Source organism: Eumetopias jubatus, unplaced genomic scaffold, assembly GCF_037043125.1.
Source record: "Eumetopias jubatus isolate StellerSeaLion01/CBP00866 unplaced genomic scaffold, mEumJub1_p1.0 scaffold_1, whole genome shotgun sequence".
NCBI classification, from domain to species: domain Eukaryota; kingdom Metazoa; phylum Chordata; class Mammalia; order Carnivora; family Otariidae; genus Eumetopias; species Eumetopias jubatus.
The window spans coordinates 192405702-192433394 of NW_028274807.1; the positions used below are offsets into that span (position 1 = coordinate 192405702).

General features: G+C 36.7%; 1 protein-coding gene and 1 pseudogene across 21 annotated transcripts in view; one reads left to right on the plus strand and one right to left on the minus strand.

Annotated features, from left to right (window-relative positions):
* SLMAP (sarcolemma associated protein) overlaps positions 1 to 27693 on the minus strand; it is a 194871-nt gene that overhangs the window by 136904 nt on the left and 30274 nt on the right. The window lies entirely within an intron of this gene.
* LOC114214621 (pyruvate dehydrogenase E1 component subunit alpha, somatic form, mitochondrial-like) lies at positions 646 to 18932 on the plus strand (annotated as a pseudogene).

Genomic DNA, 27693 nt, shown 5'->3' on the forward strand with positions numbered 1-27693 from the left:
GCCTAACAACTGAGCCACCCAGACGCCCCTATCTTCAAGTTTTTTGATTCTTTCTTTTGCCTGCTCAAATTGGCCACCAAACCTGCCACTGATTTTTATCTCAGCTCTTATATGTTTTATAATTTCTCTATATTTATATTCCCCACTTTTTTACACATTGTTTGCCTGATTTCCTTTAGTTCTTTGTCCATGTCTTCCTTCAGCATTCTGAACACATTTAAAGTAATTAAACTCTTTGTCTATTAAGTACATCGTCTGAGCTTCTTCAGGGATTTCTTTTTTCTCCTGTGAATGGGCCATAGTTTCTATTTCTTCGTATGTTTTGTAATTTTTGCTGAAATTTTAAATATTGTAATGTGGTAATTCTAGAAATTAGGTTCTCTCCTCTTTCTAGGGATTGCTATTATTTGATGAAGGATACAGCTGTCTGTTTAGTGACTTCCAACCTTTTTTTTTGCGAAGTCTGTATTCCTTGATTGTGTGTTGTCATGGAAGTCTCTGTTCTGTTATTTCTGTGGTCAGCCAGAGTCCTGACAAGAAATTTCCTTAAATGCCAGGATTCAATCAGAAAAAAGGGTATTCTGTCTATTTAAATTCCCTTGGTAGATGCCAGGGAAGCCACTTTAGCCTGTGAGGTCTGGAACAATGGCCAGTCTCTGTGCTGGCCCCTCAGCAATCAAAAGCAGCAGTCAAAACATACAACCACGATTTTTGAAGGACAAGGAAGTCACATCAGGAACCATGCGCCACCCTACCACCAGCTGCCTGCCACAAGGCTGGGGGATAGAAAATGGTAGTCACTGCACAAAACACCAAAATTCTCAGAAATTTACCATCTTCTTTCTTCATTAAGCACTGCACTGGATGCTGCAAGTGCTTGACTAGACTGAAGAATTGTAAAATAATTGCTTTGGACGGTTCATGCTAGCTTAATAGCTGTCTTGGTGAGAGAACCAATTTTTGGAGCTCCCTTCTTTGCCATTTTCCATGACGTCACCCCCATTAGCTCTATTTCAATCTATTAATTTTTTCTAGGGCCAAGTCAAACAAATCCTTAATCTATAATAATAGGTACTATTTACTGACTGCCTGCTATGTGCAGGTACTTCTGATCCTCACAACAATCCTACTAAGTAGATATTACCATCTCCATTTTATAGAGTAAGAAACTGAGGCTCAGGTACATTAAGTAGCTTGCCATGGTCTCATAGCTATTGCAGATTTGACATTCTTACTCCTTTAAAACCTCCACGCTGTCTTCCTCTTCTCCTACTTAAACACTCTCTGGTCTTTGAGTACAAACTTATGAAATATCACTTTGTTTATGAAGTTTTACTGAAGCAATCAGAATAAGAATTTATTATTTATTATATTATTATTATTATAAATGTCAACTCTAACTCCACCATTAAGGCAAATCATTTACTTGGCACCTGTCTTGGAGAGATTGCAAATCCATAAAATCAAATGCAGAGCACCTCTACACTGAGAATAAGAGAGTATGTATTAAGTACCAAAATCCTGAGAAGCTGCTGAAAAGAACAGTTAGGCACAGTTAGTTGCTAAGAAGGCACTTACAAGTGAGGGTGGTGATCTGAATGAAAGGCAAGGAGAAAGAGGAGGTGGAAGAGGCACAGGTATTGCAGTACATTTATATATAGTTAATGCTCAGCCCCAGAGGGTAACAAAAATCAAACAAAGTAAGAAGTGGGGAAATGCAAGATAAAGTGAAGCTGTAAGAAAGGGCATTCCACACTGTACTAAGGAGTTGAGGTTTCTTAAGAGAAGCCACTACTAAAGGATTTGATGCAAATATTGTTTTAGGGAGATTATTCTAACAGTTCTGATAACCTGGCAGCTGTGTGTAGGATGATTTGCAGTGGGAGTAACTAGAAATAGGGAGATCCATGACTTATACATTTTTTTTGGCCACCAACAATTTAGTTATTTCTTAGAATACATAATGGATGTTATATATGAATTTGTTTATATATTTTATATATATTTTTTGTTTATATAACCTTCTTGGCTTCCTGACTAGCAAAGAAGTTGTGCCACTGAAGGGGGAGATATAAAGTTTTATTCATATGCTATAGGAAAACACATAGAAAAGCGGCAAAATGTTCTCCACCAAAATGAAATCTCACATGTAAACTAGAATGAATGTGTCCAGGGCGCCTGGGTGGCTCAGTCGTTGGGCGTCTGCCTTCGGCTCAGGTCATGATCCCAGGGTCCTGGGATCGAGCCCCACATCGGGCTCCCTGCTCTGTGGAAAGCCTGCTTCTCCCTCTCCCACTCCCCCTGCTTGTGTTTCCTCTCTCACTGCGTCTCTCTGTCAAATAAATAAAATCTTAAAAAAAAAAAAAAGGAATAAACTTGTCCACCCAAACGTCTTGCAAATGTTATGAACTTGCCAAGATTTTTCCATCTCCAAGTGATATTCCAGGCACATTCATTGTACAATAATTTCTTCTTATGGAGACAGCTCACAAAAGAGAAAGAAGAAAAAATATTTCTATCTTTCTACATAGGAACAGAGATAAGATTATGAAGAACAGAGAAGGTAGGAAGGAAAAATTTTTTAAAATTTAATGAGAACATCACAAAACATACAAAATAAAGCTAGAACGACTACATCCTTCTTAAATACGCAAATTGTGACAATCCTTCATTGAGAATTCAGGACAAAGTAAATTAGATTTCTGAAGCTCAGGAAGATACAAAATAAATATATCATATTAGTTCTGAGAGGTGAGGCTTTTGAAAGCCTACAACAAATTCTAATCCAAAGGAGATTAACCTATTTCCCACATCCCAAAACTGATAGGTTGACAAGCAAATCCTGATTATTTTCTCCTCTCATGGTGTGTTAATCCCAGCAAGATGCATTCAACTTTGTCTTTAAGGCTCCTACTTAGGGTAATTGGTATTAAAGAACAGATACTGATCCCAAACTCAATTTTTTAGACCCTAAGAAGCCTCCAATTACCTCAAAGAATACCAAATTCTTTATTCAATATTTAAAATAAGTGGGTATTGGGGCATCTGGGTGACACAGTTCGTTAAGCGTCGACTCTTGGTTTCAGCTCAGGTCATGGTCCCAGGGTCATGAGATTGAGCCCCACATCGGGCTCCCCACTCAGCACAGAGTCTGTTTGTCCCTCTCCCTCCCTCTCTGCCCCTTCTCCCACTCATGCTAGCTCTTTCTCTCTCTCTCTAAAATAAATCAATGAAATCTTTTAAGATATAAAATAAGTAGGTATTTATAAAAAATACCATGGGGGTTTCTGGGTGGCGCAGTCAGTTTAGCATCTGCCTTCAGTTCAGGTCCTGATCCCAGGGTCCTGGGATGGAGCCCCACACCCTCACATCCTCTGGCTCCTTGCTCAGCCGTGAGTCTGCTTTTCCCTTACTCTTTGCCCCTCCCCCAACTTGTGCTCGCTCTATCTCAAATAAATAAATCTTAAAAAAAAACAAAAACATGTATTTTTAGCATAGTAGAGACAGAACAAGGGGATATTGTGATATTTTAAATACACAATACTCTGATTATACTTTATAGGTCATTATTTTCCTCACAAAATGTTACCTTAAACCACCCTGAGATCAGCTGAAACAACAAATTGCACCTCCACTCTTTATCTCTGATAGTTAAAAACCTCACCCATAGAATAACAGCCTTGTTTGCCACAAAAGTAAACCATTGTGATCACATTTGTGGGAAATACTGAACAAAGTCATTAGGTTTAAAGGATGTAGCCTTGTATTATTTAATAATGCACACAACAGGCTCAGTCTAAGGACAGCTGACATTAATGTATATAGTCATAAGAGGTGGGGAAGATGAAACTAAAAAAAAAGTTTCCATTAAAGACTGGCAAAATTGGAAAATACAGGAATTTAGATCTTACTTAAAAAAATAAAATGTATGTGTATATATATATATATATATATATATATATATAAAACTACCCACACATAAAACACTTTATTTGGCAAACAAATTCAATGGAAATGTTGAAAGATAAAATAGCACATCTACCCCCCAAAAGAACATTCATAGCTTTTTATTTTTATTTTTATTTTTTTATTTTTTATTGTTATGTTAATCACCATATATTACATCATTAGTTTTTGATGCAGTGTTCCATGATTCATTGTTTGTTCATTTTTTTTTAATTTTTTTATTGTTATGTTAATCACCATATATTACATCATTAGTTTTTGGTGCAGTGTTCCATGATTCATTGTTTGTTCATAACACCCAGTACTCCATGCAGAACGTGCCCTCCTCAATACCCATCACCAGGCTAACCCATCCCCCTACCCCCCTCCCCTCTAGAACCCTCAGTTTGTTTTTCAGAGTCCATCATCTCTCATGGTTCGTCTCCCCCTCTGACATACTCCCCTTTTCTTCCTCTCCTGTTATCTTCTTCTTTTTCTTTTTTCTTAAAATATGTTGTGTTATTTGTTTCAGAAGTACAGATCTGTGATTCAACAGTCTTGCACAATTCACAGCGCTCACCGTAGCACATACCCTCCCCAATGTCTATCACCCAGCCACCCCATCCCTCTCACCCCCAACCACTCCAGTAACACTCAGTTTGTTTCCTGAGATTAAGAATTCCTCATATCAGTGAGGTCATGTGATACATGTCTTTCTCTGATTGACTTATTTCATTCAGCATAACACCCTCCAGTTCCATCCACGTCGTTGCAAATGGCAAGATCTTGATTTTTATTTTTATTTAAAGATTTTACTTATTTGTCAGAGAGAGAGAACACAAGCAGGGGGAGTGGCAGGCAGAGGGAGAAGCAGGCTCCTTGCTGAGCAAGGAGCCCGATGCAGGACTCCATCCCAGGACCCAGGATCATGACCTGAGCCAAAGGCAGATACTTAACTGACTGAGCCACCCAGGTACCCCCATTTATAGCTTTTTAAAATGCTTAATAAGGTAATGAAAATAACCATGATGGCCTTTTCCATCCTTTAGACACAGCCACTCAGACTGGCATATAATCTTTTGTAAAGATTTTAAAGTAATCTCTACACCCAACATGGGGTTCAAACTCACAACCCCAATATCAAAAGTCACATGTTCTTCCAACTGAGCAGGTGCCCTGGCATATAATTATAATGTCAGAACACCCTGGTCTTTAATCATGTCTCTTCATTTTTTTTAAAGATTTTATTATTTGACACAGAGAGTGCAGAGAAAGTGTGCGCGCGCGCGTGCGCGCGCGCACACACACACACACACACACACACACACACACACACACACACACACGAGGGGCAGAAGGAGAGGGAGAAGCAGACTCCCCACAGAGCAGGGAGGCCGATGTGGGGCTCCATCCCAAGATGGTGGGATCATGACCTGAGCAGAAGGCAGACACGTAACCAGCTGAGCCACCCAGGCACCCCTTGTCTCCTCATTTTTAGTGATAATTAATTCTTCCAGAGATTTATCATCTCAAGGTTTTGAAAAGTCACACATTCACAGCTGAGTTCTTTAAAAATTATAATTCTACTTGGAAAGAGAAAAGAAAACAAAGTCACTAACTGAGGATTAAGTGAATAAATAGAAATAAGAACAATGTAATTTATGGAACAATCATTTTGACTAAGATGGGAAATAATATTGGGACCGAAGAAAATAAACCCCTTACAGGGTTGAGTATAACCCAGAGGCCCTAGTTTGTCTGCTAGAGTTCACTGTTCAATAGTGTCAAAAGGAGACCACATAATATACAATAATCACAAGTTTTTGAGTGCTTACCATGTGCTTGGATAAACTACTTCCTATGCATTCTTTCACTTAATCTTTACAACAATCTTATAGAGATACATGTTTTATTATCCCTGTACTACAGATAAATTAGAACTAAGAGAGGTTAAGTAACTTGCCAAAGGGCCTCCCAAGCTAGTAGCTGGGAGAGATGTACATTTTAAACTCTTTGACCTCAACCATTCAGCTATGTACTTACGTTTGTCTGGTAATTTCATATCCACTATCCAATATTTCTCCCAATCACCCTGTGAAGTAAGAATGCTTCTGATCATTTTATAGATCAGCAAATCAAGGCTGACACACAAGCCAAGTGACCTATCTATACTTACAGTGGAGAAAATAAAACAGCAATTAGGTTTTAGGATATGAAATCATCATGACAGGTAAACTTCTAAAATTTCCTTCAAGGGACGCCTGGGTGGCTCAGTCGGTCAAGCATCTGCCTTCAGCTCGGGTCATGATCCCGGGATCCTGGGATCGAGTCCCGCATTGGGCTCCCTGCTCGGTGGGGAGCCTGCTTCTCCCTCTGCCTCTGCCTCTCTCTCTCTCTGTCTCTCATGAATAAATAAATAAAATCTTTAAGAAAAATAAAAATAAAAAATAAAATTTCCTTCAAAAATGCATTTGCTACCTATTGTCACTCACTTAACAAACAATCCTAATAAACTATGTTTCCTAGCTTCTGTGTCCATGGGAGATTAAAGAGAACAAGCATTTGCTTATGCCAGGGACTATGCTAGGCACTTTACACACATTACCTCATCAAAACTTCAGAACACTATGACATAAGCAGTATTCCACATGATCAGACAGGATCAGGAGTTAAATCATATGCCCAAGGATTACACAGAAAGTAAGAACAGCAAATAAGTTCTATTAGACTCCTCATCACTATGGCAAATTCTGTGAAGATCAGGATCAGTGGTATCCCTTTTTCTCAGTGATATCCCTAGACATAAACAAAATGCCTGCTGAATAAATACCAAACAGTATTTTTTAAAGATTTATTTATTTTGAGAGAGAGAGAGAGAGAGAGAGAGCACAAGCAGGAGAGGGAGAGGGAGAGAATCTCAAGCTGACCCTGCGCTGAGCATGGTGCCTGACAGGGCTTGATGTAGGCATCGATCTCATGACCCTGACATCAGGACCTGAACAGAAACCAAGAGTCAGAGGCTCAACTGACTGCACCACCCATGTGCCCCAACACCAAACTGTATTTTAAATAAATATTTCATGAATGTAATATTTACACCCCAGATTCATTCCATCATTTACCCACCATTTCCTGAGCACCTCTGGACAAGAATTCAGCCATCAGCCTACTAATAATATAGTAAATGTGACTATCAGAAGCCACTTAGAGCAAGTACAAAACAGTAGAAATAACAAACACTATTAGTAACAATAAATAATACCAATAACCCCGTAAGACATCTAATATGTCACCAATTCCTACGAATTGTGATTCAGAACAATCTCTCAATTCCACCCTGCCTTTTCCTTCTCATTACCGTCCCTCTAACCCAGGCCCATAACCTGAGCCCATAAGATGAGGACTGTGATTCCACACTCTCCATCCTTCACACTGATGCTAGAGTTATTTCTTAAAATGCAAACTTGACCACTTTGTTTCCCTTTATAAAAGGGCTGTTGACCCTCTACTGTCTTCAAAATCAAATCCAAGAGCTGTGATAACTTTCAAAATGACATCAATCACTCTATCCAACCTGATCTTCCACTCTCCCTAAAAGTATCATCCATTCCAGGGGCTCCTGGCTGGCTCAGTTGGTAGAGCATGTGACATTTGATCTAAGAGTAGTGAGTTCAAGCCCCACATGGGATGTGGAGCCTACTTAAAAAAAAAAAAAAGTATTATCCATTCCAGCCTTGCTTAACTACTAGCAATTCCCCACACAAGCCCTAAGCCTCCGTGTGTTTGCTTATGCTGTGCTTGGACCTGAAGAGCCCTTGCTTCCACCCACCCACACTCTTCACTTGTTAAAGCCTCCTTTTCTTTCTGAAGCCCAGTTTAAACACTTTAACAAATAAGATTTCTCTCAGATAACATTTCTCACTAAATAAACACCTAAATTAGAGACTCAAGGCTTTATTCTAAGTTAACCAGCTAACTCCCAAACCTTCATGTCCAAATCACACTTGGAATAGCACTATTATCCCATCCTTTCTTATCTATAACATTCATTGCCTGTCAGAAAGTTCCCACAGGCACAAGTCACAAATGATTTTTTTAAATGTAGAACAAATACGTTAAATAATTCATACTCTACAATGGAAGCTAAAAGGTTTTGATTTACATAGGATAGGCCAAACTGTATTACATCCAAATAACAACATGCTATATAAAACAGAGCATACATTAAAGATTTGAATTCCACCTCTAGCATTTTCTAACTTACTGTGTGACCTTCAGTATTACTTAGTGTTACTTAACCTTTCTGAGCCATCCTTTAGTTATAAAAAGGTGCTTATAAAAAGTCTCTATTTATAAATTGAGGATAATATCAGTACCTACCTCAGAGTGTTTGCTAAGTGTTATGCTAAGCATGTAAAGCACTAAGCACAGTATTTGTACACACTAAACAAATGGGAGGGAAAAAATATACATACAAAACATTGTCAACCAGCCAGATCAGTTCTGATAATTATAGATTAATATACCACATTAAATCATGTTTAAGCTATAAAAAAATAAATGGCAACTATTACTATTAAATCCACAGGAGATACATAAATATGTAGTCATTTTTTACTTTCTTTAGTCAAAGGAACTGATGCAAGACTTTATTAGTTAAAGTTCTTAAAAATAAAGTTCTTTGTCAATTAAATAGTAAACAGCTGATAGAGATATAAATAGATCAGTAACAGCTGAACTCTAACACATACAGGTGTTAAAAATAGAATGCCATTGCCCCCATTACATGTGACTATTACCATAAATAACCACAACCTGTGCACAGAAGGAAAGCAGCTAAATCTTTGTCTCACAGCGTAAACTAAAAACATTTTATGAAAAATGTAAAACACATATCACAATATGGATCAGGGAATTCCCTATTCAAAATTAAATCAAAAGTAAAATACTACTCTCAGGTATACGTAAATAAACTTAGAAAATATTACACAGATTAGCAATCTACATACAATTCAATTAACATTGTGAACCAACTTATGAATAAGTTAAGCCACAAGATATTTAGCAAATGTCATAATTCTATTTCTAAACAAGAGCCCTACTATACTCTTGGCCCTGAGTGACAGGCTGGAAACACAGTCAAGTCATAGAATAATGCAAATAGAAGGCTGTAACTCACTCAGTTCAAAACTCAAAATGCCACTTGGACACCCTTTAAACTACCGGGGCGGAGAGGTCTCTCCATTACACCCTCCTATACTATTTGAATTTTCTGTTTAAAAAGGGGGAGGGGTTGCCTGGGTGGCTCAGTCAGTTGAGCGTCGGACTCTTGATCTCAGGGTCGCGTGATTGAGCCCACATCCTGCTCTATGCTCAGTCGGGAGTCGGCTTGGGATTCTCTCTCTCCCTCTCCCTGTAACCACCACCCACCCCCACCTCGCATTTTCTCTCTCAAATAAATAAAAATCTCTTTAAAAAATAAAATAAAAAGAGAGAGAGACATGTATGGGAAGAGGTAAATAAGCATGTTTAACTCCAAAACTCTCAAAAGACCTAAAAGCTCAGGAAGATGGGCAATTAACAGAGTGGTCAATATCAGTCTGGCAAAAATTAAAACTAGTGTTATACTTGGCTCTGGCAAGAATGTGGAAAAACAGCAGTCTCACATACTGGGCATGAGAATATAAACTGCTACAACATTTTTGGAAAATGATTCAGCAATACCTATGAAGATTTTTAATGCTTATACTCTTTGAGTAATTCCACATCCAGAAATATAACCTATAGAAACATTGAAATATTCACACACACACGTACAATGGCAAATGCATAAGCATGTTCACTAAGCAAGGTTTAATAGAAGTTAAAAACTGGAAATAGCTAACACCTAACCAAACTACATTATGCTGATCTGATGAAATATCAGACATCACAATCACAATATCACAATCATCAAAAAATGAGGTAGAGTTATTGGTACTGAAATTAAAATATATCATGATGTACAGTGATCCCTTTTTACAAAAATGATATATACTTTTACAAAAAGAATGAATAGATTCTAATGGTAATACACCATTAGAAAACAAAAATCTGAAAGAATGTATATAAAATGTTCATAGTGCTTATCTCAACAAAAAGAACCCTAAATAGTTAAACTTTTAAAATTAAGAAAGATGTAAAATTTTATTACATAAGTCTAGCAAATTTTCAATTCCACATTATAGTCATTTAGGGGAAGAGAGTGAAAGGAAGATGAAAAGAAGAAAAAGAAACAGGGATACACACTTAACTACATGAGAGAAAAACATACAAAAACAGAATCTGCTAGAAAGAAAAGAATTAAACAATCAAGGGAGATCAAAGAGGAAAGAAGTTCAATAAATTCAAAAGGGTTAGTAAACTAGTCATCATCTTGCACACGTGAAGAACAGACTTCGGAGGTAAAATCACTGACTTTTGAACTGTATTTAAGAGTTTTTGCAGCTCACTTCCTTTTTGTTCTTTCATATTATAGGATTCAATTCTGAATGGGATAGCTTCAGCAACCCACCAGAATTCTTTACCTGGGGTAATTCAAACTAAGAGACTTGGTAAAACTATGGTCTTCAGGATTCCTGCCCTTAAAATAAAAGTGTTGTAAAGCTGAAAAAGCATAACATTAACCTTTTACACAACACAGCATATACAGGAAATGCAATTTGTACAGCATAAGATTTCCTGACAGATCGGGTGTACAATATGAAAGAGAGGAGTCAAGAGCAATACCAAAATTTTTAACCCAAGCCAACTGAGAAGGATGCAGTTGCCTCTATGTGAGCTGGAAGGGCTAAAGGTGAGAGGTTTTGTTTTTTGTTTCTTGTTTCTGCTTTTTGTTGTTGTTGTTTTTAAAGATTTTATTTATTTATTTGACAGACAGAGACACAGGGACAGAGGGTAGACAAGCAAGGGCAGTGGGAGAGGGAGAAGCAGGCTTCCCACAGAGCAGGGAGCCCGATGCGGGGCTCTATCCCAGCACCCCAGCATCATGACCTGAGCCGAAGGCAGACGCTTAATGACTGAGCCACCCAGGCACCCCATTGTTTTGTTTTTTTTATTGAGGTTGAAGGAGGGGTTAGGACTTTGGCTTTGGACATATTAAATTTGAGGTATCTGTTAGACAGCAGGTGGAAATGTCAAAAAACAGTTGGATATGAGCTTACAGCTCGGGAAAGAAGTCTGGGCTTGAGATAAAAATTTGATTGTCATTAGCAAATACAAAGAATTTAAAGTCAAGAGACAGGATGAAATCATCAAGACAGCAAGAAGACAGACAAGAAGACCAAGGACAGAGCTTGGAGCAGTCTAAAATTTATAGGTCAGGGAGAAAAAGACCAAGCAAAAGAAATTTTAAAAGTTGGCCAGTGAAATATGAGAAGAACCAAGGGAAAGTGGTGTGTCCCCAAAGCTATGGGAATGATGTTTTCCAAGAATGTGGGAGAAATCAACTATGTCAAATAATACTGGAAAATCAAGTAAGATAAAAAAACACAAAGACTGACCTCTGGAAAAGCAACCTGGAAGCCACTAATGACCTTGACAAGAACTATATGGAAGTAGCAGTGAATGAAAGCTTGACCAGAAAGGGGCACCTGGGTGGCTCAGTAGGTTAAGCATCTGACTCTTGAGTTCAGCTCAGGTCATGATCTTAGGGTTGTCAGATCGAGCCTCATACTGGGGTCCATGCTGGGCGTGGAGCCTGCTTAAGATTCTCTCTCCCTCCCTCTCCCTCTGCCCCTCCCCCCACCTCTCTCTGTCTCTCTTTCCCTCTCTTAAAAAAAAAAAGGAAAGAAAGCCTGACCAGAATGAGTCAAGAGAAAATAAATGAGAGGAATGAGAAACCACACATATAGACAAATCTTTTAAGAAGTTTTGCTCTAGGGATGCCTAGGTAGCTCAGATGGTTAAGCATCTGCCTTTGGCTCAGGTCATGATCTCCAGGTCCTGGGATGGAGCCCCACGTCAGACTCCCTCATCAGTGGAGAGTCTGCTTCTCCCTCTCCCTCTGCCCTCCCCTCTGCTTGTGCTCTCTCTCTCTCTCTCAAATGAATAAATAAACTCTAAAAAAAAAAAAAAGGTTTTGCTCTAAAGGGAAACAAAGAAATGAGCATACACAGCCAAGAAAACCATCAACAAAAAAGGCAACCTATTGAATAAGAGAAAATATATGCAAATCATTTATCTAATAAGGAGTAAATATCCAAAATATATAAAGACCTCATCCAACACAAGACAAAAAAAAAAAAAAAAACAATCTGATTAAAAAACGGGCAGAGGATCTCAATAGACATTTTTCCAAAGAAGACATATAGATGTCTAACAGGTACATGAGAAGATGCTCAACATCACCAATCATCAGGGAAATATAAATCAAAACCACAATGAGGTATGACTTCATACCTGTTGGAATGGCTATTATCAAAAAGACAAGAAATAAAGTGTTGGCAAGTATGCAGAGACAACAGATCCCTGTGCACTACTGGTGGGAATGTGAATTGGTGCGGCCACTACGGAAAATGGGATGAAGGTTCCTCAAAAAAACTTAAAATATAACTACTATATGATCCAGGAATTCCACTTCTGGGTATTTACCTGAGGAAAATGAAAACACTAACTCAAAAATATATACGTGCCCCCATGTTCATTGCAGCATTATTTACAACAGCCAACATATGGAGACAACCTAAGTGTCCACTGATGGATGAATAAAGAAAATGTGATACACACACACACACACACACACACACACACACACACATATACACACACACCATGGAATATTATTCAGCCATTAAAAGAATGAAATCTTGCCATTGGTGATAACATAGACTGACCTTATTTCACTTATGCTAAATGAAATAAATCAGAGAAAGACAGATACTATATGATCTCACTTACAGGTGGGATCTAAAAACAAAACAAAACAAAAAAACAAGCTCATAGAGAGAACAGACTGGTGGTTGCTAGAGGCAGGGGTTGGGGGTCAGGAGAAATGGATGAAGGGTGTCAAAACATACAAAATTCTCGTTATAAAATAAATATGTCACAGGGATGTAATGTACAGCATAGTGACTATTGTATTGTCTATGTGAATGTTGCTAGAAGAGATCCTAAGAGTTCTCATCACAAGACAAAAATTCTCTAACTACGTATGATGATCAATGTTAAGTAGACTTACTGTGGTGATTACTTCCCAATATATACAAATACTGACTCATCATGCTGCATACCTGAAACTAATATAACGTTGTGCATCAACTATACCTCAATAAAAAAAACTTATCAAAAAAATGAACAATAGCTTGAAGGGAAAGTGAAGTCAAGATAATTTTTTCTTTAAATAAGAGAAAAATCAGTTTCATATACTAACAAATAATAATCCAGCAGAGAGGAAGGACACTTGAAAGGGCACCCTGAGGATTCAGAAGTGACTTCCTAAAGGAGCTGTCCATCCTGAGTCATGAAGGCGGAGTAAGAATGAGTCAAGATGAGTAGAGAAGGGATTGAAACACAGTGAGCAAAGAGAGGTAAGAAACAACACGGGGTGGGGGGAGGCTGAGGAGGGGGCCTGGCATGTGAAGTACAGGACTGAGGCTGGAGAGGTAAGCAGTCACCAAGCCTTTTAAGACATATATAGCAGACCAACTTTTATTGTATGACAATAAAGGACTTGCCACTATAGGGATTAGGAAGGAAAGTCCTGAGATCAAACTGACATTGCACACGGGGTGGGGATGGCTTGAGGGGTACTAGACTGAAGGCAGGGAGCCCAGTTATGAGGCTACTAAAATAAAGAAATAATAATGTTCTAAACTAGGGCAGCGTTAGTAGTAAAAGGGGTTTAGTGATAGATCCTATGGGCTCAGTGTTGAAGGCAGCAGTGTCTAGTGTGGGTTACTGGGCAGATGATAATGCCATTATCTATATTTGGAAATATGTGGGGGAGGGTGAGTGAATGATTCATTTCAGTTTAGGGTCTATTGCTTTTGGAGTCTCCATAGGATATCCAAGTGAGTAAATGTAAGCAGGCAGAAGATAGAAAACTCGGACCTTCCAGCTCAAGATATCTGAAAGGCATCAGCATTTGCGTGGTTATTAAAATTATTGTGATGTATGAGATGATCCAAAAGTAACAATTACAGGGAAAACAATGACTGAACTTTTAGGAACACAAGCATTTAAGGAGAAATTAATGAAGAAAATGCTTGAAGGAATATCAGATAGGACAGTCAGAAAAGAATAAGAAAAATCAGGGAAAGAAACATCCAAGAGGCTAGGGAAATATACCTCTCCCAATGTAACAAGAGACGCTGTAAGTGACCTAAATAAGCTGGCAGAAACCAGAGACCAAGAAGTCAAATCACATAACAGTCTGAACTTTTTGATTCTGTTGCATTAATTTTTCAAAAATTAATAGAACCTACAGGGCCCTCTCTTCCTGATATCCCTAAGTAGTCAAGCCAATTTGAGTGAAAACGCCTAAAGAGACTAAACACAGCTCCCACTACCTACAGGAAGAGACTATTCCAGTTGTAGTAGAAGAGTATTTATGGTTGCTTTATATACAGAAAATTGGTAATATATTTCTTAATAAACCAAAACCACTGTCAAGCATTAATAAAATGATTAAGATTTTTTTTGCTTTTTATCATTCCTAACTTCTTGATTGTTACACATTACCTATGACTTCACATAAGCTCAACCAATAATATAAAAATCTTACAGCCTTATATAACAAGGAAAAGTATTTATAAGCATAGATGATGTAGAAACCTATAATGTTAGTAATTAGGGAAAAATATTATCAATGCAATAAATAAACTTATCAGAGATGGAAAGAATTTTTGATGTTGGAAGAAAAAAGATAACTTGAAAGATGCAGGGGGAAAAGAAATACAGCAAGGGTCAATTTCCATTTCTTGATTTTATCACTTTTAGGTAGACAATTTGTCAAACTGAAAAATCACATATTGTTGGATAACTGTGCTATAGAGTACTAACTGGGAGTGACACAAGTGTTTGGTCCCACCCATACAGAAGAACTCCACAAGGAACTTAAAAAAAAAATCAACAGGAAGCATATTTTCATATGAGTGCCTAAAGCAAAATCAGTAAAATTAAGAAAGAACATGACAGATTTACTCCAGACGGGAAAGTTTATAGCATTTTCTCTTGCAGTGGGGTGGGGAACTCCCCAGGTGTGAGTCATTGGATTAAAGAACAACTGGATCCAGAATTTAGCCAAAGCTGTAAAAGCAGGATTCAGACTCCAGCAGAGCAAACATGCGCTCTCTGGGCCAGAAAGACAAAAAGCTGAGTTGGGTTAGTGCCTCCAGATTGGAATGAGTCCCAGACACAGAGTGGAGAGAAAACACAACCGGACTCAACTTCAGCACATGGGGAAAATCTGCGGCTGTTTTCTTACCTTTTGATTTATTCTCTCCCTTAGTGATTTACTATTAAAAACTTTTAATTACATTCAAGGAAGCTAAAATGAAAGTTACTTCAAAATCTTACGATTCCAAAGATCTGGACAGGCTTTCCACGTTGCTTTGCACGTGAACTAGATCAACGTATGAAGCAACAACACTACCATAATCTTTCTAGCACTATCAATTTTGCTAACTTAATATAATCTATTTGTACAATACTTATTTCTGTGATCACTAGCAAGAATGAATGTTTATTTGCTATGTATATTTATCTTGAATGAATGTACTGCTTGTTTCGTTGGCCTGTTTATCTACAATAGTCTTACTTAATGGCCTTCTTTTAGGTTAAAAAGGGTATTTTATGTGTTACATATTTTCATTTTTCTCTCATAATGAATGCAAATGATGTCCCATTTCCATTTTTCTCATTTTTCATGGAGCCAAAGTTTTCAATGTTTATTTTGACGCCCACTGATTTTATTTGCCTTCACTTGGCTTTAGGTTCTGATAGTTGCTCATCTACCAAAAAATCCTGAAGTGGTTTCCATTGTTACACAGTCATACTATATGTCTTGAACTTTTCACTTACCCATGCCAATCATTCCACTTTAATTCTTTATATCATATAACTGTGTTTCTTCTCAAATCTAGTGCTATTATCCTTTTGAAAAAACACTTTTGTGGCTAAGTAATGATGTGAAATTTAAAGGGTTCCTAGGTATCTACCCAACAGAAATGAAAGACACAGAGAAATGTATACAAATGTTCCTAGTAGCATTGTTTATAATAATCAAAAGGTGGAAACAAACCAAATGCCTATCAACTACTGAATAAATAAGATATATCAAAAACTAATGATGTACTGTATGGTGACTAACATAGTAAAATTTTTAAAAATTAACATAACATAATAAAAAAATGAACTATTGATATATTCTACAACATAGATGAACCTCAAAAACACAATGCTAAGTGAAAGAAGCCATTCACAAAGGATTGCATATGATTTTGTTTATTTGATATTTCTAGAGTATGCAAATTTTTTACAGAGATAGAAAGCATATCAGTGGTTGCCTAAAGCTGGGTGTGGGATCAAGAACTGAATGCAAATGGGCCAAAGGGAAATTTTTGGGTGATGAAAATGTTTTACAGATGGATTATGGTGATGGTTGCAAAACTATAGATTTACTAAAAATCTTTAACTTCGGGTAGACTCAACTTACATTTACAATGGCAGAATTTTATGGAGTGTAAATCATACTTTAATAAGGCTGTTTTTGAAAAGCCAATGAATAAAGGAAGGATAAGAAGAATAAATATATACACACACATATTAAATAACCTTGAAATATAAAAATTTAAGGGATTCAATTTGTTACTGATAAAAGTAGCAGTAAGTATCTTAAATAATAAATATTCAGTGTTTCCAAGAGTGACATAAGAGAAAGATTTTCACAAGCTGATCATGGGAGTATAAACTGGCACAACCTGTCTGGAAAGCAGTTTGGCAAAACATACCAAGGAAGCTCTTAATATGTGCCTTTCTTTTTTTTTTTTTTAAAGATTTTATTTATTTATTTGAGAGAAAGAGAGAGAGAGAGAGAAAGCACATGAGAAGGGGGGAGAGGCAGAGGGAGAAGTAACACGGGGCTTAATCCCCGGACCCCAGGATAATGACCCAAGCTGAAGGCAGATGCTTAACCAACTGAGCTACCCAAGCACCCCTTAAAATGTGCCTTTTGATTTACTTCTAAAAATTCAGTCTAAAGAAAAAATATGAATACAGATCTAAGTATAACGATATTCAACAAAGCAAAATTTATAATAGTTTCAAAAAATTGAAACTATGTAGTTACATAGTTATTCACCAGTGGAAGAATGGTTAAGAAAATTACAACCCATTCATGAATATTGTACACGCTTAAAAAAATGTTTGTGGGCCTATGGCCCAGTGTAGAGAAGGACATCATCACCACCATTGCAGCTACCACCACAGCCTGCACTCAAGAGGAAGATGCTCTAAGAGGAAGATACTCACTATTTCCTGCCTGTCACGGCTAGCAGAGTGCTTGCTAGTGGCATATCCTATAACTTTGCAAATGATGCTACATTTGAAATCAAGAAATGTGACCTTCATGGGTTAAAAGAGGGCCCCTCCTATCACAACAGTGCTCGGCAGGGAAAAGGGAGTCAAATAGTACAGAATGATACAGACTGTTCGCCAAGAGCATTAACAGAACATTATTCCTGGTTTTTGTCACTTGTGAAATGTCAGGAAGGTTGTGGGGAACCTGAGATTGGATAAATATCATGGACCATCTCATCTCAGCCTTACTGGGCTCACTGCTTTAACTTTACTTGTGGACCTTCTGTCCCAGAATCTACAGAGTTTATAGGACAAAGAGAAGGTTGTACTAAAGAAAAGAAAGGATCAATGCACATGTACACCAAGAACTGCTACTGGGGCAATGGCATCATCAGAGATCTGGTCCCCCCGGTTGCTGGTATTCGTCTGGCCTATAAACACAATGGAAAAGAGGAGTTCTGCTTGACTTTATATTTGAAAATTACAATATGGCAGTTTTGTGGAAATCATCATTTATTTTCATCTGTAAGAATAACCGCTATGGAATGGGAGCATCTGCTGAGAGAGCAGCAGCCAGCACTGATTACTACAAGAGAGACAATTTTATTCCTGGGGTAAGAGCAGATGGAATGTATGTTCTATGTGTCCAGAAAGCAACAGAGATTGCAGCTGCCTATTACAGATCTGTAACGGGGGCCATGCTGATGAGCTACAGACTCACCACTATCAAGGACACAGTATGAGTGATCCTGGAGTCAGTTATCATACTCAAGAAGAAATTCAAGAAGAGTGACCTCATTATGCTTCTCAAAGACAGAACAGTAGACAGCAATACTGTCAGTGTTGAAGAATTAAAGGAAACTGATGTTGAGGTGGGTAAAGAAACTGAAAATACAGTTCAGTTTGCAGCAGTTGATTATGAACCAATTTTAGAAGAATTAAGACATCTATCTATAGCAACAATCCACCTTTTAAATATTTATTTATTTATTTATTTTTATTTGAGCAAGAGAGAGAGCACGGGTGTGAGCACACAAGCGGGGGGAGGGGCAAACAGAGAAGGGGAGAGAGAGCGAGAGAGACTCTCAAGCAAACTCCACACTGAGTGTGGAGCCCGACTCGGAGCTAAATCCCACAACCCTGAGATCATGACCTGAGCCAAAACCCAAGAGTCTGATGCCTAACTGACTGAGCCACCCAGACGCCCCAACAATCCACTTTCAAAGTTTATGGTGCAGGGGCACCTGGGTGGCTCAGTTGGTTAAGCATCTGCCTTCAGCTCGGTCATGATCCCAGGGTCCTGGGATTGAGTTCCACATCAGGCTCGCCTCTCCCTCTCGTTCTCTCTCTCTCAGATAAATAAATAAAAATCTTAAAAAAAAAAAGTTTATGGTGCAAATCAGTGAATCAAATTTAAGGGGATCATTTAAAGGAAGACTGTAAATTTATCATTATGCCTTCAATGGAACATTCATGATCAACTTTAAGAAATTTTGTGGTCTCAACTTTAAGAGAAATAAAACCCATAAAACAAACAAAAATTTTATGAATGTTTATGCCATGCTATAAAATTAAGTTTAAAATTTTGGGGGAAAAATGTAATGGGTTCCAAAGATCCAGTGGTGCAGTGAAAAGTACAACTTCTTTCCTATGTCCCACAGTTTTCCTAATTCCCCTCCACAGAAGAAAACAGGTTACCAGTCTCTTCTATATGAAAAAATGGATTTTTTAACTGAAACAAACCAACAAACACAAAATCATAGTTCAAAATGTTTAAAGGAAAAGTTCACAAATTCTTACATTCAGGAAGAGAAATATTGAGGGAGAAATATAAACACTATGTAATTAACATGAACCAAGTAGCAGAAGTTACAAAAGTATACACTTAGGGAATTTGGAGGCATTGAGTTAAATCTCAGAAAGACAGAATAAGATACTTGACGCATAGGATGGAAATTTTCTCATATCTGTACTTAGACAAAGAACTCATCCTAAACTAAAATCCAATCCCTATGGCAAAAAGAACTCTCCCCTCTTCCGTCAGTGAGTCACAAAGCTATGTTGAACCGATTTTGTCTATCCAGACACAGCACTTTTCTCCTGCTATGGGAATTAGCTAGGTATGTTTTATAAACAAAAGTTATTATAATTAGAGGAAAATATCCTCTAATATCTGTTTTAAGTAACAAACTATATCCCTTAACTGTGGAAGTCAAACTCTTGCCTTTTGTTTCCTGGCAATGTTACTCACTAATTTATTCTCCAACACAGAAATAATGACCTCTGTAGTGGGCTGCCTACTACAGCTACAACCCTGCAGGGAAGGGGAGAGTTTCTAAAGATCTAAGAATAAATGTATTAAAATACAACTTTCATTCTTATCCCCGGTATGGAAAAAAATGTAATCATCTTCATTATGACTGCCATTATAAACTGAGGTACCATACAGTGACTTGCTCACAGACAAAAATTTCCAAAGCAATGGACTAGCTGAGTCACTATTCAACGAAGACTTAATTAAGTATCTCAGATAGTCAGTGAAAGAAAATGATATAATATTATGAAAGTCATCTATTTCTGTAGTCTGTGTTCAGAGTTGCGAAATGAATTAGCACGGCTGCTGACTCTGAAAGTGATTTTCACATACTTGGATTTGTCTCTTAAAGCATTTCGATACATTCTTTTTCTGGGATTAAATTAAGTAACATCTAGGCATCAATCCAGTCACACTATAGGTCATGCTCTAACAACTTCCAGTTGACTTTATAACATTAGCTTTTTCTAGAATGGACTAGTCTATAACATTCCATTGGGCTTTATGCCATTTCATAAGTTTAAAATTGAAACACCAGTTGAAGAAATATAGGTACAACCTAACAGCCTATACAACTTAATTACAAATATATTAAGCTACATACATTCGCTTTAGAACAAAAAGTTAGAAAAAAACTCTATAAAATCAAATGAGATTTTTACTGCTGAAAAGGTCTACAAAATCTCAATGATGAGATAACTTAGGGCCCCAAAGAAGTTGCCTGTAATAAGACACAAGACAATTAAGTAAAGCTGGGGGAGAGGAACAGGGACTTCAAAATATTCAATTTCACAAATCAATAGTCTCCACCATCTCAAAAATATCTAAATAAAAAATTAGCTAAATTTCCAAATGATAGACAAATTTAAGAATCACTCCCTCGACTAACAATATTATTGGAAATAAATGACTGCATTAGAAAGAATCTTATATACCAGTAAAAACAGTTAACATTTATTGAGTCCTAATATAGAATCAGACTCTATATTATTAAGTCCTTTACATGTATTATTAACTCATTTAATTCTCACAATCCCCCATGAGGTATTATAATAATAATCATCATCATTCCCACTTTATAAACAAGAAACCTGAGGCACAGAGAGGTTAAATTACTTGCCAGAAGTCACCAAGTGAACAGGAAGAAGAAGCAGGACATGAACCCACACAGTGATCTCTCTTCAACTGTAGTCCCTAACTCTCCTCTCTCACCTCCCAGCTCTTAACCACTCTGCACACTGCCTTTTTAATTTTATCCCAACTCCTCATTTTGCAGATGAGGAAACTGTGTCCCCCAAGGAAGAGAGAAAATTCATTCAAGTCTCAAAACTTTTTTTTCTTTTAAAGCAATCTGCCTACCCAAAGTGTGGCTCAAACTCACAACGCCAAGATCAAGAGTCACATGCTCTACCAACTGAGCCAGCCAGGCGTCCCAAGGCCTGAAACTATTTAATAGCAATACTAGTAGGAGGACTCAGGTTTCCTATTTACATTATGCTTTCCTATTTCACACTGGGCTTTTCCTATTTTCCCATCATTTTTTCCATTTTACAATGGGCTTTCCCCCATATTTGGTCTTTTTAAAAAAATAATTGTTTTTCTGAATATAAAGTACTTATTGTTGAAGGCAGGAGAGTTCAATAAAGTTCAGAAGAAAATTAAATTCACTCCTCCTAAGCTTCCAAGTATAACCACTATCAACAGTTTAACATACTTTTTTATATGTATTGTAAGACCAACACTCTGCTTCCCTGCTCCATATTTTCAAAGACATTTAGAGACATATTTTATATACCATTGTATATGTAATTGCCTTTTTCGCTTACATCATTATTTTTCATGGCATTAAATATTTTTTGAAAATATGACTAAAGAGCAAATGGTATTTCATAAATTTCATAAATTTAGAGTACATATGGTAAATTCTTGCAATTAATTTCTGTGATGAAACTGTTATACCTACATCTTTATGCAACATCTCTGATAATATTCTTAGATTAAGTCCCTAGAAATGACATTACTAAAGTTGAAGGGTATGACAGTATCTAACATGTATGTGGTTAACACTATTACCAAATTGACTAAGCCCTTTGCAGATATTTGCTTGTTTAATCCTTGCAAGAGAGAGAGCAAGGGACCCAATAAGAGAGGGAATGAATGTCCAGAGAGAACCAGCGACTTGCCCAAGATCATACAGCTAGAAAGTAACAGCCAGGATCCACACCCAGGTAGTCAGTTTCCAGCTCTTAATCACTACGCTGGCCTATTTTACTTCTACACTTTTTCAACATAATGAAGTCTCCTACAAGTTTACTACAGATGTACAAAATTTGGATTTTGTACAAATGTTTTGTACAAATCCTCTGAGGAAGCTGTAGTTTAAGTAAGAATATCTAGATATTCTATTCTATTCTATTCTATTCTATTCTATTCTATTCTATTCTATTCTATTCCTTTCTATTCTATTCTATTCTATTCTATTCTCTATTCTATTCTATTCAAGTAGGCTCCATGCCCAGTATGGAGCCCAATGTGGGGCTTGAATTCATGACCCTGAGATTAAGACCTGAGCTGAGATCAAGAGTTGGACACTTAACCAACTGAGCCACCTAGGCGACCCTGCAACTGAGCCACCCAGGCACCCCAATCTAAAAATTTTTAAAGAGACTATTTAATAAACCCTTCTCATAAAACCTTTGATAATTATACTGATGTTGTGCATATGGATGAAAAAGCCAAGTAAGCGAGTACTCAAAAATGATTAAAATAAATCTTCATGACCTTGGATTAGGCAATAGCATCTTAGATATGACATCAAAAGCACAAATGACAATATAAATGAAGAATTTTAAGATCATTAAAAATTTCTTCAAATATAAAAAATAGGTAAGTTGAACTTCAACAAAATTAAAAACTTTTGTGCTATAAAAGACACCTTAAAGACAAATATATTATTCCACTTATATGAGGCACCTAGAATAGGCAAATTCATAGAGCCACAAAGTAGAAACAGCAGTTATCAGGGGCTGGGGGAGAAGAAGAAGAAGGGGAGTTACTGTTTAATGGGTACAGAGTTTCTGTCTGGGATGATGGAAAAGTTCCAGAAATAAATAAAGGTGATAGTTGCACAACACTGTAAATGTATTTAATACCCCTGAATTGTATACTTAAAATGCTAAAAAATAGTAAATTTTATGTAATGTATATTTTACTGTAATAACAAAAAAGTGCATCATCAAAACAACCTATAGAATGGAAAAAAATATTTGTAAATCATTCAACTGATAAGGGAATTATATTTAGAATATACAGCTCAGCAATAAAAAGATAAACAGCCTAATTTTTTAAGTGGGAAAAGGATATGAACATTTCTCAAAAAACAATAAACAAATATCCAGTAAGTACATGAAAAGATGCTCACAACATCATTAGTTATTAGGGAAATGCAAACCAAAATCACAGTGAGCTATCACTTCATAATAGATGGCTACAATAAAAAAGACCATAACAAGTGTTGACCCGGTGTCTGGGTGGCTCAGTCGTTAAGTGTCTGCCTTCAGCTCAGGTCATGATCCCAGGATTCTGGGATTGAGCCCCGCGTCGGGCTCCCTGTTCCACGGGAAGCCTGCTTCTCCCTCTCCCACTCCCCCTGCTTGTGTTCTTGCTCTCACTGTCTCTCTCTGTCAAATAAATAAAATCTTAAAAAAAAAAAAAGTGTTGACCAAGAGGTAGAGAAATTGAACCTTTGTACACTGCTGGTGGAAATGTAAAACAGTGCAGCTGCTTTGGAAAACAGTTTGGTGGTTTCTTAAAACATTAAATATGGATACAATATGACCCAGCAATTTTATTCCTAGGTACATCACCAAGAGAACTAAAAACATATGTCCACATAAAACCTTGTACATGTATGTTCAGAGCGGTATTACTCATAATAGCCAAAAAACAGAAACAACCCAAATGTCCATCAACTGAGTATGTGGTAAATGTGGTATATCCCTACAATGGAGTATTATTTGACAACACGAGGTACAGAGTATAGATACATGCTACCACACGGATGAACCCTGAAAACACTATGCTGAAAGAAGCCAGATACACAAGTCCACATATTATATGATTCCATTTACATGAAGTATGTCCTAGATAGGCAAATCTATAGAAGCAGAAAGTAGACTACTGGCTGCCAGAGACTGGGAGAGGAGGAAATGAAGAGTGACTGCTAAATGGGTACAGAGTTTCTTTGGAGGGCAATAAGAATGTTCTGGAAATAAATAATGGTAATAGCTGTACAATTTTGTGAGTACACTATAAACCACTAAAGTATACACTTTAAACAATTTAAATTAAAAATATGGTTACAAAATTCATGATAAATAAATTTTGAAATAAAGTTCTTAGAAGTGGTCATTTAAGACTGTAAATATGTGAATTTTGAGAGAATTAGTGGGGAAATTGAAAGAATAAAGACAAAGTCTATATGGAAACCACAGACAATGGAAATAAAGATAGAAATACAAAAACTATCAAAAAATTAAGAACTAGAAAAGTACAATGTCATGCAAACAAAAGTTATAAAAGTTCTATTAAACATTATATTGAGGGAGGTGCCTGGGTGGCACAGTCAGTTAAGCGTCTGACTCTTAGTTTTGCCTCAGCTCATATCTCAGAGTCCTGAAATCGAGCCCCAAGTCGGGCTCCACACTTAGCATTGAGTCTGCTTGAGATTCTCTCTCCCTCCCCCTCTGCCCCTCCTGCTCCTACTCTCTCTCTCTAAAATAAATAATAAATCTTTTAAAAAAATCATATTGAGGAAGATGGAAAAGTGAGTTTCAGAGCAGAGAGAAAACAAAACAAAAAAACCCCACCAAAACAAAATCATTCAATGACTCATCTAAGCAGTTCCCTGATGACTTTCAAAAATAATTTAAGTAAGGTTTACCTGGTAGTATAGAAGAGGTCAAGAAGATACATATATGATATAAATTTATAAAATTAAAGGAGGTATGTACAGATTTCACCAAATGCAGATAATTGAGGACAAAACTCAAATTTAACCGGAATACTTTGGGGCCATATGATAGCATTGCTTTCACACGGCAAATTTATAGGACAAGATGAACTGAACTATGTTGGATTCCCTGTCAATAAACCAGAAGCACTCCCATTTGTCCTAAATAGGCTGAGTTGATAATGAAAGATGATTGATGGTATCTGCATGCTAGAATGCCAGTTTCATGGAGGCAGGGACTTTGTTTTGTTTAGAATAGTGCTCAGCACACAGGAAGTGCTCAATAATGATGGCTGAATGAATCAACAGGACTTCGAAATCTCTAGAATACTATGCATATGTTTTAGGAATTCACATCTAGGTTAGGGAAGTCTACACATCTAGAAATGGAATTTAATGGATGAAAAAAGCCAGAGATATATGAGATGTAAAACTAAAGTTTCAGGGAAGGAAAGAATTTCTCTTTAAATACCACACTGGAGGCAGATAAGAACCTACAGAACTTGCTTGTTGTTGTTAAATGTTTGGTTTTTTGTCGTTGTTAAATGTTTAAACATAGTCATAAATTTCCTTTATTTTTTATATCATCGGTATGATGGAAAATATAAATGGCTCCATACACTTCTAAAGAATTAACTATTTAAATGATAAAAATAACAATAGACACTTAGAATTCATCATAGTCGAGGTAAAGAAACACATGATACAGAAAATAAAACCTTCTAAAGACAAAAGATATGATTTAAGTAAAATAAAATACACAAAATCAGTATCTACAAGATCTAAGAAGAAAATATAAACCCTAACTATTATTAAAACCTATTCAATACTAGCTAAATCTAGAACATGGAGCACAGAAGTAAGACAAAAGTTTCCCACCTTAAAGGAATTCAATTCAAGATAATAGACAAAAAGAAACTACAACGATAATGTCGTAACAGAGATGAGGACAATTTCTAACAATGACCAATTCAGGTAATTTACTTACAAGTTTACATGGAGAACAAAATAAGCCACATCCTATTGTTAAGCTTTGGGTGTTTTACAGAAAGTTTCTAGGCTTGTCACATAAATACTAAAATCAATACCCACAAAAGGTATTTTATATAAAAATATTACTAGCAAGTTTGCATTTAAATATTTAATTAACACAATTATGACAAACTTTGTTTCTTAAATCAAAGTACTCCATTGTTAGAATGACAAATGTCACTATTTAGCTTACTTCGCTTTTCCTTTTAAAAAAGATACCTGCAGGCAATAGATGTGCAATTAAAGCTGTAGTTTAAATTCAAACAATTCCCTCTGAACACACCAAAAAGATAATCCACTAAAAAGTCCTGTTATACTTCTCACATTTGAATACTATTTTGGATTTATCTCAATTAAGTACTTTATTTACAATCTAAAATATCAAGCAAAATTTGAGATGAAATGTCTTTACAGAGTTTCAGCTCTAAAGTTTAGTAAAGAGCGTAAATTGGTTCGAGTATAAGATATCTCTATTACTAACCAAAATTACAATTTTTGAGTACTTAATCTGAGTAAATTTAGATGCTATGCCAAAAAACTTAAGCAGTTTCTGGAGTTTTCTGTTGATACAGGAGTTCATTTGATAGTTTTTTGAAAATATTGAAATGAACTTTTAAATAGCCATAACTTAGAAAATTAATCATACCTGAACTTTTATTTCACCCTCAAACTGTTTTTCAAGACCCTGAGAAATTTACACTCAGTTGTACTCAGATACTAAGTGTTATCTTAGTAGCAGAGCCGGATTTACAACAAGGAAGTGACAGTGCAGATTCTGGGTTTTGACATTCATGCTTGACAAGAGAAAACATTGTGCAAGTAAGAGTACTAAGGTTTAGAACTGCAACACATGCTAAATAAAATGGTACTTTTTTTAAGTAAGACTGCTGCTATATACTTACACTGGACCCAAACTCACAAAACAGCCATTCCTCCAAAGTCGTCTTCTCCTACCCTCCCCACTCAAAATAAATTTTTCTATTCTAGAACTCCTATAAAATGTATTTTTAAAATATATTTCAGTATGTCTTTATTATCTTTACATTCATGGATAAAAGTCTCTGAAACTGGAAATATTTCATTTGACCTCTTTGCTCCAGAGTAATTTAATTACGTTTTTCTATTAAATTTAGAGTGAATTTTAAATATTTCTCCTATATTCAAAATTAGCTACTTAATTTCTAACTACCTAGTTTATAAAAACATTTCCACATATAGGACCTCATTTTACATAGTATAAATTCAGAGGAATTATTAGTCTTACATGTTTAATTAATAATTGCTTGATATCTTCATTTTTACTTAATGTTAAAACTATGTTTTTAAAAGTCACATATTGGGATGCCTGGGTGGCTCAGTCAGTTAAGTGACCAACTCTTGATTTCAGCTCCGGTCATAATTTCCACACTGGGCATGGAACCTGCTTAAGAGTCTCTCTCTCCCTTTGCCTCTCCCTTTGCCCCTCCCTGCCCTCCCTGCTCTCCCTCTCCCTCTCCCTCTCTTTTTCTCAAAAAAAAAAAAAAAGAAAAAAAAGATTCTCTCTCTCTCCCTCCTCCTCCCCTTGCACATGCATGCACACATGCGTGCTCTCTCTCTCTCTCAAAAACTAAAAAATAAAAGCCACATATTCAGCACCTACCACAAAAACAAGAATGCAAAATTTAAAAACTATTATAAAATTATATGAATGGAAAGTAAGTGACCAGGGCACCTGGGTGGCTCAGTCGGTTGAGTGTACAACCCTTGGTTTCGGCTCAGGTCATGATCTCAGGTTTGTAAGACTGAGCCCCACATCAGGCTCCACACTCAGCAGGGAGTTTGCTTGAGATTCTCC